Below are 13,610 nucleotides of genomic sequence, written 5' to 3' on the forward strand. Positions count from 1 at the left end.
CCATCCCACACTGTGCACGGGCCTGAGCCACCTGGCTGGTGGAAGCTGTCAGCCACTGCGCCCCCACGTCTTCTCCCATCGTAGGACTGTACAGCATCTTCTCGGGGAGAGTGTGAGTTCAGGGGATGGGCCTGTGATCAACTAGGTCAGCTGGTGGCCCACTTGGTACGTTGCTGCAGAATTAGCAAGGAAAGACTGCCTTTTCCTTCTGGGTCGCTGCCTGTGTGAGGGCTGCCAAGGGGCCTCCTGGCTCGGTGGGAGCGCCTCTGAAGAGCCGCACGTGGAGGGCAGAGCCGGGAGCTGGGCCCTGGTGGCGGCACTCCAGGAACCCGGGTCCCGCAGAGATGGGAGCGTCCCCTCCAGGGCTGCTCACCTGCACATGAGGACGCTCTCTTTTATGTCTAAGCTACGTGTTCTGTGTTCTCCCCTCCCCCCACTTAGAATTGAGACGTATGAACAAAGTTAGGGAAGATGGCACATTAGGAACCAGACTGCAGGCTGATGTTGTTAAAAGAATCACAGCAGTCTGGGATTAAATTTTTAAAATTTAAATTTATTATTATATTTTTGGTTGCTTGTGATGAATGATTCTACATCCGGCCTGAAACACATGCAAATAAAGCATTTTGGATGTCTTCTCTCAAGTGCCTGTTCCCAGAACAGGAAACTGCGGTCCCTGGTGCTGACCTTCTAGTCCAGAGGCTTCGGGGCTCCCTGTCCAGACCCCCACCCGGACGCCAGAGCAGACGTGCCGCTTCCAGGCCAGCCCCTGCCCTCAGCCTTGCGTTTAGCAACTTCAGGGCAATACCTTTGGCTTTGTGGGATGCGTGTGGGCTGCGACTACACAGGCCGTGCTGGGGGGTCATAGTCAGTAACTGAGCCCCGGAGATGGGTTAGCTGTAGTCTTGACGCTTGGAGTCTTAGGACAAATCGAGGAAGGCCCTTCGGTGAGTGGATCTTGAGGCTTCTGCCTTGGCCGCGGGATTATTGTCCTCATTCACAGCAACAGACACTTGTGTGCAAGTAACCGTTGACCACTGCTGATGAAACATACACGCTTTTTATTCCTCTGTGTCTTAAAACTTGTCAAGAACACGTGACAAGCTTGTGCCGCAGCCCAACCACCGGGCCGCCCGATGTGGGTGGCACGGGGCGGCTCCTGGTTGGGAGCTCGGCTGCATCGGCAGAGCCCTGACCCGGAGAGGAAGGCTGTTCTCTGCTAGGAACGTGTGCGGCCCCTGGGAGGGGGGACGACTGAATTTGCAGAATTTCCCGTTGGAAATGGTTTTGCCTGTGTGTTAGATGCTGTGTTTCACACAGAGAAGAATTCCGCACACGGAATAGTAAGGCCTCTGGGTGCCACTTATACGGCACGTGTGCTGCAGAAACCAAATGCTGAGGTGACAGTACAACCCATCTGTCATCTTTCCACTTTGCTTGAATTTTAAAGTGACAAATTTATACTTTCAGAAATGTCATGATGATCAATAGATAATCTTAAACATATATGAAATCCTTAAAATATATGCTCAGTTCTCTTTGATACTGTAGTTGTTTCTGTAATAAAAGCATTTAACTTAAAAGCCTTAATTGAACTTAGTATTACTTTTCTAAACATTGGCTTAAGCAGACCTGCAGCTCTCTGGTGGAGCCGCTATGCTACATGCTACTTGGTCTTTGATTCCACCCTCTTGTCCCACCTACTGGTAGGTTCTTTCCTTGTTTTTCTTTTCTTTTCTTTTCTTTTCTTTTTTTTTTCCTTTCCTGGCCTGTCTCCGAGTGTCTCTTCCTTCCTCAGGCTACTCTCTTCTCTTCCACTTCCATTTCCTTATCTTCTTTACTCATCCTTTCTCTGCCTTTTGTTGTTGTTAATCCTCATTTTTCCATTGCTCTTCAGAGAGAGAGGAAGGAAGGGAGGGAGGGGGAGAAATGGGGGGGGAGAGAGAGAGAGAGAGAGAGAGAGAGAGAGAGAGAGAGAGAGAGAGAGAGAGAGAAATGTGTGTGTGAGAGAGAGACATCCATTGGTCGCCTCCCACATGTTCCTCAACCAACCGGGGTGGGGAGGGAACCTGCAAACCAGGTAAGTGCCCTTGACCAGGAATCAAACCTGAAACCCTTTGGTGCACGGGCACACTCCAACCACTGAGAACGCTGGCCAGGGCCTTTCCCTGCCTTCGATTCATCTTATTTAAATCTACAATTGGATGTCTCATTTGCTTATTTTTAAAAAATAACTTGTAAACCTCAGTGAGCATTTTCACATAGGATCAGAGCGAGCCGTGCTTCCTGACACGCTAGCCTGTGGCTGCCTCCTCCTCAGATCTGTGGCCAGACTCTCCCTGTGCTCATGCTAAGTCCATACAGCCTTTACCGCACATCTCTTAGGGGAAAATGTATGGCATTATAACTGTTTCATGACCAGTGTAGCCGGGCAGGTTCCTAATCTCAGTCAATTAAAATAACTAGTGGCTTTTTCAGGGCGATGCTCAAAGTGCGGCACTGACAATAGAGACAGAGCCAGCCACACGCACAGCCCGGCGTGGAAATACAGGCTGTTTACGGATTCTAGCTCTGCCTGGGGAGCAGGGTACGTTTCCAGTGGCAGCCCTCGTCTTCTCTGCATTGAGGTCTATCTTGGAATCACATTTTATTGCACACTTCTCAGACCTGAAGGGTTTAAAGTTTATTACTGCAATTTTAGAGCAGGATTGGGAGGAAAGGAAAGAAAAATAATTTTTTTCTGAGTGAAGGGACCTAGTTCCTTATGACATAATTTTGATCTGAGGACTCTACTATGATAAATAACTCTTCACTGTAGAACCTGGATAAAATGAACCCTGGGAGAACCCTGTCTGTTCCTGGGGTGTTAGGTGGGCGATTGTGCTTTTGTAACCTACTGGTATTTCCACTCAGGGCAGTACACGCATGTGTGTGCGCTGAGTTTAAGGCCGCCCCACCCGCCTTTACCTTTTGGTGACTCCCCTCGAAGACCCCTTTTAGCGCGATTTAGCTGGCACCCGCTTCTCTTTTTCATCTTCTTAATCTCACTGGTAGGGTTTTGGTGAGTGTGGTTGGACATACATGTGTAGAGCACACAACGGCAGAAACTCGTAATTGTTCTTGGGTTTGCTGTATCTAAGAAGTGCTGTTTTTTCATGTTTTTCTGATATCTTTTTTATTTTTTATTTTTTAATCGGAGAGGAAGGGAGAGGGAGAGATAGAAACATCAATGATGAGAGAATCATGGATTGGCTGCCTCCTACCCCACCCCCCCCTTGGGGATCGAGCCCACAACCTGGGCATGTGCCCTTGACTGGAATCAGACCCAGGACCTTTCAGTCTGCAGGCCGATGCTCTATCCACTGAGCCACACCAGCTAGGGCTCTGATATCTTTATAAGCTTCGTTAGAATATTAAGGTTTAAAAATATTTTATAAAAGTATATTTTTTCCTTTAGGTTTCTGAAGAAATATACAAGATTTAAAATTTATTAATTTTTAGAAAACAAAATATTTGCATTTATTTTTAAGCTCACACTCTGCAGTGGGAAACGGAATTGAAACATGTAATTAAAGAAAACAATGTTTATTGAGAATTATATGAATGTATAACCAGCTTTCTTCTTAGAAGACATTTTCATGTGATATACCATCTAAAAGGTACTTTTGGGGACTATTCATAGTTTATATATATATTTTTATAGCTTTCCATGAACCTTTCACTAGGCTTTTAAGAAAAACTTGGACAATTTTAGGAAGTAAACATTTGTATCTCATTTCAGTGAAGTTTGTTAAAATTTTTTATTTAAAATAATACAGCTGGAACTAATATTAAATATATTAAATATAAATTGTAATTAAAAAGAAAAAATGATAAAGATAAAATAATAAGAAAAATAAAACTTTTAAAAAATCCATTTATTTTTGAAATATTGTAGACTCACATGCTGTTTTAAGAAATAATACAAATAGATCCTCCGCCTCTTTTACCAAGTTGACCCCAGTGGTAGCATCTTGACAACAGTAGAACAATGTCATACCCGGGGTGTTGACATGACCCCAGTGGTAGCATCTTGACAACAGTAGAACAATGTCATACCCGGGGTGTTGACATGACCCCAGTGGTAGCATCTTGACAACAGTAGAACAATGTCATACCCGGGGTGTTGACATGACCCCAGTGGTAGCATCTTGACGACAGTAGAACAATGTCATACCCAGGGTGTTGACATGACTGCCGTCAGGTGCAGGCCAAGATACAGAACGTTTCCATCACAAGGATCCCTCCTGTTCCCCTTTTACAGCCACACCCGTGTTCTTCCTGCTGTCCTCAGCACGAATCCTGGCAACGACTAGTTTGTTGTTCACTTACATACGTTCAAGAATGATACACATGGAGTCCTACACCCTGCAACCTTACGGATTGCCTTTTCTCACGCAGTATAACTCTCTGCAGACTCATCCAGACGGTTGTGTGTGTGGACAGTACATACTTTTAAAATAATTGTTGAGTGGTCATCCATGATATCATTGTGCCACAGTTTGATTAACCAGCAAGGACATCTGGGTACTATTGCAACAGGAGGCGGTTGCTTCAGAACTCTCAGTGGTCACCGCTAGGGAATGAAAGTGCTAGGAAGCATGAGTTTACATCGGTATTTCCAAGTGACATATAAGAGCAGATGGTTTTTTCTCTTCTCACCTTATATTTCTATCTGTTTTCTCTTACACTGGAAATACTGGTTCTTTGGTAACATTACTTAATGACTTATTTGTTTTATCTTATAATATACAAAAATGTTTTAAAATTACAGGATTCATATTATTAAAAATAAAGCTACCTAGTAAAGTTCAAGATTTTTTTTTAAAGGGAGGAGTCCTTTCAATAAATAATATGAAGGAATATACAGAGTACTGAGTTTAAAAATCTTTTAATTCTTTTATCAGTGTAGAAATTTTACAAATTTGATGCAAATGTTAGTTTCTTTATCTACATTCTCCATTTAATTTGCTCTTTCTATATCTGTATGTGTACTTATATACATATGTACATATCTATGCATATATAGATACATACACACATGTGCATTCTTTTTTAGGTTCAAAAGTAAAATTTAAATAAAAACTTACCTTTAAAGAAGTCTACTTACATCACTAACGCCTTCACTCCTTCCCAGTGTCCTCCCATCTTTATTAGTTTTTTTTTGTAAAAATAAGCATATGCATGTTTATTGTTTTTTCTCTTTCTCATACAAAAGGTAGTATTCTATATTCTCTGTTCTTCACCCTGCAGTTTTATTTTTTATTTTTATTTTTTTTTATATTTTATTGATTTTTTACAGAGAGGAAGGGAGAGAGATAGAGAGTTAGAAACATCGATGAGAGAGAAACATCGATCAGCTGCCTCCTGCACATCTCCTACTGGGGATGTGCCCGCAACCCCAGGTACATGCCCTTGACCGGAATCGAACCTGGGACCTTTCAGTCCTCAGGCCGACGCTCTATCCACTGAGCCAATCCGGTTTCGGCCACCCTGCAGTTTTTATTTCACACTACATCCTGGAGATAGTTCGTAATAGTACATAGAGATCGCCCTCACTCCTTTTTACAGCTGCATAAGTACTGGGTCATTTTGCATGTGCAATTTTATTAGATATTACAAGATCCCCCGTTATGAGGATTTTATTTTGTACTTTTATGAACAGTGTTTATAATTTTCAGTTTTTTCTCAGCCCGGTAGGTGAGAAGTCGTGTTTTAGTCTGACTGTAATTTACATTTCTCTTAGGAGTATAGTTGAGCATCTTTTAAAACATTCAGGGGCTTTCTTTTCTCTAAGCTGCTGGTTTATGTCTTTGCCTAAGATTTTTGTATTTGTCTGACTTTTTAAAGAAAAGGGAAGATTATCTCCTTGCTAGACGAATGTGAATATTTTAGACCAGTTTGCCATTTGTCTTATTATTTTTTTTTTGGATATACAAGTTTTTAAAAATGCATCTTTTTTATAGTTGTGGCTTCATATGACCTAGATCTTCATGCTGGTGTCGTACGTCAGTACGGCGGCGCAGTGAGAGTACTTTCGTGTCTGCGTTCTCTAGCTGCTCACCGTGGCTGGGCTGTATCTCCAGGCAGCTGCCGCTACCAGTGCATTGGTTCAGTCCTGTGTTGGTTCATTTTCTCACCGTTTATCAGAAAACCACGGCGGGCCACTACCGGCTTTTGGCCTCTCCTAGCCTTGTGCTTGGTGAAGCAATTGCCTAGTGATGTTAACTCTCTTTGTGGACCTGCATTCACGCCCTTTCCCCCAGTGTATGTGTAATTAACTGCTATAGTCTGTGTCCTTGGGTCCTTGTGTAAGATCAGGGGTTTACAACCCTTCTCTGTAAAGGGCCAGAAGTAAGTACTGGCCATATAGTACTGGCTGTGCAGGCCATATAGTCTTTGACACGATTACTCAGATTTGTTGTTGCGATGGACAGTATGTGAGTGAGCGGACATGGCTGTGTCCAGGGAAATTTTGTTTGCCGAACAGGCAAGAGGGAGGAGCGTGGGCAGAGCTGGCCGTGGGCGCCAGTCCGTCGAGCCCTGGTGCGGGCCGTTCTAACTTAACTCCACTTCCCCCTGCTCCCCTGCTCCCTTCCTGCTCATGTCCAGTGAGCGGCTCTCAGTTCCCATGACTGCCAAATAGACCACAGCGGCATGTGCTGCCAGGGAGCTCAGCGCACTGTTGGACGATGATGATAGCTTTGATTTGATTTTTGACATAAACTATTATTACAGCACTAAATAAATATATAGGAAAGTGTTTTTCTTAGGAAATTAGAACGAGAGCAGCCTCACTTCCTGTGTACTGGCTGCCGCTGCCGCCGCCAGTGCGCCCTTGGAGCAGGAACCTGGCAGCAAGGCCATGCATGACTCAGTGGGTGCCATCGCGCTGTCAGAGCCCCATTGCTGTCGGAGAGACAACGATCCTCACCAGGAAAGAGTCCTGCCTCATGTTTGCAAGATTATTATTGTCCTCAGTTAAGAGTAAACTTAATGCGTCTGACAGGGAATCACCTGCCGTTCCTTGGTGTGCAGGATGACCCTCCAACCACTGAGCCACACCGGCTGGGGCAAGCTTCTCCACTTTCTGAAGGCAGTGCCTTCTGTGTACCTGCGATGACATCAGAGACATTTGTCCTCTTGTTCGGCTACTGCTTAAGTGAACTTTAAAAAAAACACAACCTATTGTCCAGCTCACTGTTGTGGGAAACATTTATTCGGTTCCAAATTTTGTCAGAGGATTGCAAATCCAATATTTCTTCCTACTGTATTCCGTCTGGTTTTCATGGCATTGGACAAGAGCAGTCAGTATAGGGTAGCGGAGGGTGAGTGAAGTTGACAGTTTGAGAATTAAAATCGGTATGGCCCTGGCCGGGTGCCTTGGTTGGTTAGTTGGAGGGTCATCCTGTGCACCATTTTGTTTCGGGTTCGATCCCCAGTCGGGGTGCACACAGGAGGCAACTGATCACTGATCACTCTCATATTGATGTTTCTCTCTCTCCCCCTTCCTCTGTCGCTAAAAAAATCAAGTAAAACATATCCTCAGATGAGTACTAAACAAATCAGTGGGAAAATAAAAACAAAAACGATGGGGATGGCCGAGTTGAAGGGCAACCAGTGAGGACAGCAGAGGTGACTGACTGCAAACTCCTAGACGTGAGAGTCTGTTATTTGAACTTAAACCTCATGCCGTTTAGACTTTCCACACCCACCTTCCTTCTAGTTATTATTTCTACTTCTAGGAGTGAAAGGTAGGTAGCCTGAGGTGGCTGGCGTGGCATCTCCTCGTAATAAACAGAATCTTAACTCTGTTTAAAATCTCTCTGGGTTGTTATGAGACAGTTAATGTAAAGCATGTAATGCTTAACACATAGTAAGAGCTGAATAAAAGTTAGCTGGTACACATAAAATTTGATTGTTATTAAATAATACAAATATTCCCCTGGAGATATATATATATAAATAAAAGTAGGAAGTCTCTGTAATTCTATGAAATTGTGTTGTCCAAATTCTTTTATTTCATTGAACTGTGCTTCTTCCTGCTGCCTCATTTAATGATGCAAATAGGATTTTATTGGAAAAGAGTGTGCGTATTTGTTTACGTGTTGCCTGTGCCGCTGTCACTCTGCAGTGACAGAGCTGGGAAGATATGGCCGATTGTATGGCCTGCAAAGCCAAAAATACCGACTTCCTGGGCGGCGCGGGAAAAGCTCGCCAACCCTGGTGTGTAGGGTCCCCTGGCCCGGAGTCCAGTCAATGGAAGTCCTCAGTTCGAGCACAGCTCTCTGAAAGCAGCATCTCGTGTTCACGTCCTTCACATTCATGTGGGAGCAAATCAGAGAGGAGAGAACAAAAGATTTCTTCAGGTCTCCGTTGACGTTGCTACCACAGAGCTGATTTTGAAGAGCTGTAAATTGATTAACCATTACTAGTCGCAGTAAACTATGTGAATTAATTTAAAAGTTTGACGTTGTTCCTTTTTTCCTAATAAATGAAAAACGAAACCCATGAAATGTGTGTACATTTCCTCTCACTAAGACCGCTCACTGGTTCCCATGGGTGGTGTGCGGCAGCAGTTCCTTCCCCAGAGGGTCCGGGCAGCGCTCCAGGCCGGCCGCGGTATCACCTCCACGCGGGGGCAGCGTGTCACGCCCAGTGAGAAGGACCGTAAAGCCAGTCTTTGCTTTAAAATGCATCGTGGCTCTTGCCCGAATCACTCTATTCAGAGCCACGGTAAACAGCGTGAACACAGGCCTCCGATAAAATGTCAATTTAGACCTGATTGTAAATGGGAATATGTGTGTGACTTCAGAGAGTTTGGTTTTGATCGCGTCGTTGTTAATGCTTCAGAAGTGAGTCTGGATCCGGCCGGTGGCTCGGTTGGTCGGAAGCGCCGTCCCGTCCACCGAAAGCTTGGGGGTGGGTCCCCAGTCGGGATGAGTTGGGAGGCACCATCGATGTTTCTCCCCCCCTTCCCGCCCCTTCCTCTCTCTGAGCCGGTCACCTAGTGAGGGTTTGAGAGAAAGGGAATCCGCGTCGTGAGCCTGTGGGTGCCAGCAGCCTCCTCGCTGCCAGGGCCTATCAGACGAGGGTGCTTTTCAGGCGGGAAGGCAGATGGCGGCTCTTCAGCGCAGGGTGTGCCAGCGGGAGCCGCTGCACAAAGGCCAGCCCGGGGAGGGAGGCGCCTCTGTCAGCTGTTCTTTCTCAGGCCCAGCTCCACTCCCGGGCGGGCGAGGTGGGAAGTATCTTGTCTGAAGGAGCGTGTGCCGCCTGCGCTCTCAGTGCGACATGGAAGATGGCGGAATCGCTTCCAGGAGGCAGAGTCTTCAGCCTGACGTTCCTGGGACCGTGTGGCGGCTGCTTGGGCCTGACGACCGCCTCCCAGGTCCCGTTGGCGCCATGGAGATGGCACGCGGCGGCCGCGGCAGGAGGCACAGGCCCGCTGCCCGCCGGGCGCTGCCCAGAGAGGCTGGTGGAACGGACTGGCACTGGTTTTGGACTAAGCAGCACAGGTTCTCCTTCTGAACTAGAACGGGGAATGGCCCCGCACAAAGGAGGGCACCGCTAAAACCTGGTGTGCAGCACGCGAGCTCCAGGAAGCACGGGTCTGCCGAGCGGCGCCCGTTTGACATTGGCAATCTGACATTGGCAGGCCGGAGCCGCTCACCCAGCGCCCGTCCTTGGTCCTTGTCCTGCCTGCCCCCAGCCCCACTAGCTCCTTCCTGTTCCCTCTCCTCTGAGAACGGTCACGCCCAACATGCACCGGCAGCAGGAGCTGGGGGGGGGGGGGGGTGTGGATGAGGGTGCGTGTCATTAAAGGAAGGCTTTCCACATGGAGCTGTGGGTGCCCGTGTGTTTCCTGTGTCACATGTGGTGCCGATGACAGCTGGCAGGAGCACCTGGGCTGTCAGAGCAGAAGAGTTATACTCTGTCCACACGCTCACAGAAGGAATGGCTGTCACGTTACGGTCCAGCTGAACGTGGACACGTCTGATTCCAGGTTCCAGTTGGAGAGGGAGAGCCCGCAGGGATTTCGTGGACGTCGAGGCGCCTGAGGGCACGTCACCCTTCTGTGCAGGAAGCTCAGCTCTCGCGGGCACTCTCCCCATCGCAGGGGGTACACCGAGAGCCGCGCGGGGCCTTCGGGGAACATTCCAGAATGTCAGGGAAAGGAAGAATGACGGTGACCATGCAGTGCATCTCTCTGGAAAGGATTGCATGTAAGGTCCACATTTAGTTAAATTTACAATAAAGTTAGCATGAATCTCTGGTGTCTTAAAACAAAATCCTAGCCTCGTGCGAAATGGAACTAGAGAGCCTTTTATGGAGGAACAGGATGAGGTGAAAGTAGGAATGTGAAAAAGCTGGTTGAAATGGATGCAAGGAAATAAACATTGCAGGGATTTAACATTTATATTAAAGCGCTCAAAAGAAGACGTGATACTCAAAATAAAAAACAAAAGGAAGAATGATATGGATGGCAAACCCGAGAACGCTCCAGAATGAAGAGAAGAAAAGGACAGAGGCGTGTGGAGGACAGAGAACAGTTCTTCACCCAAAGCAGAAACCAGGGAAATGGTGATTGAACTTTTCTGTGCCAGAGACGAGTGTGAGTAAATATCAAAAGGGCCCCCTGAGAACCCCTCAACGTTATGAAGAAAGGCTCCTACTTAGACTTAGCCCGGCGAAATATTTGAATTTTAAGGGTAAAACAAGCCCAGGAGATTAAAGCAGGCTACCTACAAAGGAACACAAATTAGGTTTCTCTCACGCATCTTGTCTATTAAATGTCAGGAACCCACTAACTACATTCAGTTCAGGTGTTAATATAAAATTTAATGACTGTTTTCAGATGTAAGCCAAGAGCATCCATGGTCTAGCCCTTAGGAAGCTACTTAGATAAATATTCCATCCACGGACGAGACCCTCTTGGACTTTGCTTGTCCCTGGCTTGGGAGGGCGTGACGTTGACAGCCGCCTGCCCTGTTGGGAGGCGGGGGTATACTTAGGTTCATGTCCTGAGGTCGGTGGTTAGCAGTTCGGGCTCCGAGGCAAGTCCTCCCACCTGGTCGGGGAAAGTGGGCCATCCAAGGAAAACGTCGCCCAGCTTCAGTTAGAGAATTAAGAACCCACCGACCAGACGCAAAGCTAAAACAATCCAACTGTATTTCCTTTATAAAACCTACATTTCAAATAAAGTAACTCAGGCTTAAAGGAGAGGAATTGGTAAATGGAGCACAATATGAGTTCTCTTATTACTCGAAGACAAAGCATTAAAACGGGAAAAAGGATCATGAGGAGGAAAGGATAAGAAAGTTATTGAAGACAGAAATATGCACTAGAAAACAATAGCAGTGCAATGGATCAATTTAAGTGTTATGATTTTGGAGGAAAAACCTCCAATGTAGTGGGTAAGGCGTTAGGTAGCCTGCGATGAAACAAAACATGAAAAATTAGGAATGAAAAAGGGAAAGTAAGAAAATATGTGTGTGTTTTATATGCCTCCATACTCTTAAAAATGAAACCCCAATGAAGTGGATTCTTTCCTCGGAAAATATAGATTACCCCAATGACTTAAGTGGCGAGAGAAGCTAGGGAAGCAATGTTAGCAGCAGCAAGGGGTGCGGAAGAGCTGGCAGCGCCCCTCCCAGCACACTCATGCCATGTCCGCTCCTCAGTCCTGTGAGTGGGCCATCTGGGGAGTGGGTCCCCCAGCGGTCAAGCCTTCAGGTGACGGGGGGCGCCTTGCCTGCCACCGCCCAGGATCACGAAGCCAGAAGCACAGCGCTGAGCTGCTCTTGAATGCCTGATCCGTAGAAACTAATGTTTACTGTTGCTTGAAGCCAACATTGAGCTAATTTGTTATATAGAAACAGGTAATTGATCAGACAGATTGTTCAATAAATGGCATTGGGACATCCAGCCAGTATTTGGTGGAAAGATATGTTGGATTCTTTCTGTATTCCTTCCATCAAGAAAATTCCAGATGAGTTAAAAAGTTAAATGTAAAAATAAGGCCATTAATGTGTCTGTGGAGTAGGAAGGGCTTCCTAATTATGAATGCAGGCCTCTTTTTTAAAAAAAACAACTTGTATTTGATTTCACCTTTTCTATGAGTGTAAGTGGCTGTAATAATCAGAAAAAAATATGTCCTTAAAATAAACTGATGTTTATCTTATAGTTTGGCTTATAATGATCTGTAAAAAATGCAGAGTTGGTTAATAGGTCAATAGAGTGCCAGTTGCAGCATCATAAAGATGTTAATATGCACTTAATGGAAATGGCATGTAGTTGGTGGCAAAACTGACCCATGCGATAGGCGACAATTACTTTATACTTAGGAGTTCTTGCTAGTGTTTCATGATATAATTGTCGTAAAGCTGTTAAATGATTCATGGTGATCAAAGACATTAAATTTTTTTATCCTACAGATAATGTTTTAAGAGTTAGAGAAAAACTGTGAGTTTTAAATACCTTAATATTGAAGTGTCTGTGGAATAACAGTTAGATCCTGAGGCCTGGAATATGTGTTTAGGAGTTCGCAACTTACTATGGCTGACTTCGGTATTGGATCAGTTGGGATTATATTCAGCCGCAAGTAACATGAACCCAGACACATAATTACATGCTTATACAAATAATTTAAAGAGAGCAAGGTTGAAATTTAATTTTAACTTTTTTTTTTATAAATTGATTTCAGAGAGAGGAAGGGAGAGGGAGAGAGATAGAATCATCAATGATGAGAGAGACTCATCAATCAGCTGCCTCCTGCACGCCCCCTGGTGGTAGCATGTGCCCACAACCCCGGCATGTGCCTTGGCTGGGAATCCTTCAGTTAGCTCCTGGTTCATACTAGTAGGTTGATGCTCAACCACTGAGCCACACTGGCCGGGCATCATTTTACTTTCTTAAAGTTGAGAGCCTGTGTGGTAGTTTGTGACGTGCCGCGAAGGGGCCAGGCTTTCTTCCTGATGCGTTTCGTCGTGGTAAGTAGGTGGCTGCTGCACCTCCAGCCATTCCGCCTGAGGTCGGCCGGCCGGAGGAGGGGGGCGTTCCAGTGGGGTCTGTCTCTGCGGGAAGAACAGCAGCGTTCCGTTCACAGCAGCCTCACTCGTTAGACTTTCGTGTCCACGCCCCTGGCCAGGACTGTGTCACAGAGCCATGTTTAATGACCAGGAAAGCCGCGGAACCAAGCTTTGGTTCTTTGCTTTCAAACCGGAGCACATTGCTCTTCGAAACACACTCCGAGCTCAGGCGCTGGAGGAGGGGGCGTGCTGTGTGTTTGCTTAGGGGTGGCCCCCGAGGGCCCGTGTGCAGCAGGAGAGGCCCGGCAGGAAGCCGAGGCGCTAGGGTCGCAGGGACGCAGGGTGTACTTCCCGAGGGCGGGGGGAGGCGTTGAGATGGCCCGGGGAAGGGCGAGCCACCGTCCTGTGCGTTGTGAGGAGGCGCAGACCGGCTCTGCAGGGCCAGGCAGCACCTGAGCGATGTTGAGGGAACTGGGCGATGAGCCGTGCCCGCTGTCACTGTCACGAGGCTGCACGGGAGCCCAGCCCGCAGAGAGCGGGTCG

At 46.5% G+C, this 13,610-nt stretch overlaps 1 protein-coding gene across 1 annotated transcript in view; it reads left to right on the forward strand.

Moving 5' to 3' along the window:
• Positions 1 to 13,610, forward strand: part of SDK1 (sidekick cell adhesion molecule 1) — a 562,331-nt gene that overhangs the window by 61,655 nt on the left and 487,066 nt on the right. The gene's annotated exons all lie outside the window — the stretch shown is intronic.

Source organism: Myotis myotis, unplaced genomic scaffold (assembly GCF_014108235.1).
Source record: "Myotis myotis isolate mMyoMyo1 unplaced genomic scaffold, mMyoMyo1.p scaffold_m19_p_6, whole genome shotgun sequence".
Classification (NCBI taxonomy): Eukaryota; Metazoa; Chordata; class Mammalia; order Chiroptera; family Vespertilionidae; genus Myotis; species Myotis myotis.